At 40.9% G+C, this 1,640-nt stretch overlaps 1 pseudogene; it reads right to left on the minus strand.

Moving 5' to 3' along the window:
- Window positions 1-1,210: 1,210 nt before the first annotated feature.
- On the minus strand, window positions 1,211-1,328 carry LOC126475676 (5S ribosomal RNA; annotated as a pseudogene).
- Window positions 1,329-1,640: the final 312 nt, after the last annotated feature.

The following is a 1,640-nucleotide window of genomic DNA, read 5'->3' on the forward strand; positions in this document are numbered from 1 at the left end:
CTTAGGTTAGTTAGGTTTAAGTAGTTCTAAGTTCTAGAGGACTGATGACCATAGATGTTAAGTCCCATAGTGCTCAGAGCCATTTGAACCTTTTTTTTTTTTTTTTTTTTTTTTTTTTTTTTTTTTTTTTTTTTTTTTGAGGTCTCACGAAATACATCCGATAGGAAGTCAGAGAACCTGTAGCTGGTATGCCGGTTTACCGAAAACCATTCGTCCTACACACCATACTCGAATGAAACGGGAAACGTAAGACCCACCAGGCGCGAATCGAAGACGGAGTGGAGGTGTTAGGACACTGCCATGGCGTTCATTAATCCCCTCCCCTCCCCTCAAACTACATTTTATTAAAAGCGTACTTAGTTTTACATATATCAATTTCCAAGTTTCTTAGACAATTTTCGGAAAATAAAGTAGCAGAATAAAATGGCAGTTCCACAAACTTACAAGTTGTGTTTAACAGTTTCTCGCTTAAGGGTTAGACCCATGCACGGGCTTGCGGACTGACCGCCTGGTGGGGCTTTCCAGCGAGGTAAAAGAGCCACTCACAGAATGACGTTTGCTGCTGGCAACAGTTGTTATACAATTCTTGAATACACAGGTAGAAATAGCAAACCACAGGAAATTCAGTAAGGCAAGACAGAAACGGAAAGATCCTACACTAAGGAAAACATAACATACGCTGAATTTCCTGACCACAAGCAGAAACAACTGTAAGAAACAACACTCTTTCCCATTTACACACTCGCGTAGCCGTAGTCTGCAGACTTGAGTTGACAATATTAGTGTTAACTGCACTCTATCAAAACTACGGTCCGGTAGTTTTGGTATGCTACATAAATGACATAGTAACTTGTAGGGCTACCGATATTACTGGTAGCATTGGTAGGGAAAGAAAAATTAATTGGGAACTGACGACGTCTATTTGTTTTTTGTTCGTTTGGTTGCTTGTTTTCACATAATTAGAACCATACCTCATTCAGTATATCCTTAAAACTAAATAAACTTCGTCCGAATAGGCCTTGGAAGACCCAAGGGTACCGACCGGCCGTCGTGTCATCCTCAGCCCCCAGGCGTCATTCGATTGGATATGAAGGGGCATGTATTCAGTACTCCGCTCTCCTGGCCTTTCGTCAGTTTACGAGAACAGAGCCGCTACTTCTCAATCAAGTAGCTCCTCAGTTTGCCTCACAAGGGCTGAGTGCACTCCGCTTGCCAACAGCGCTCGGCAGACTGGATGGTCACCCATTCAAGTCCTTGCCCATCCCGACAGCGCTTAACTTCGGTGATCTGACGGGAACCGGTGTTACCACTGCGGCAAGGCCGTTGCCTACTTTACATCCTTTCAGAATGTAAATTGCATTTTATAAGTAATAAAATTAGTTGATCACGTAACTTCTGCGTTTTATGCAAACAAAGCAATTACTTCTGATGCAAGCACAGTTCACACGCACAAAAATAAAAAAAATGTGTATCTGTCGTTATTTTGTAAAAAATAGAACGATTTTCATCATGACCAAAGACAAGAATTTTCTGTCATTATTCATAAATGCGAAAGCTTTTTATGAATAACAGAAATATGTTTTGTGTAAGTTCGATGAAGTATCGACACGATGTTTGGTGTATTTTTGTTTTACGTTTTT

Source organism: Schistocerca serialis, chromosome 4 (assembly GCF_023864345.2).
Source record: "Schistocerca serialis cubense isolate TAMUIC-IGC-003099 chromosome 4, iqSchSeri2.2, whole genome shotgun sequence".
NCBI lineage: Eukaryota > Metazoa > Arthropoda > Insecta > Orthoptera > Acrididae > Schistocerca > Schistocerca serialis.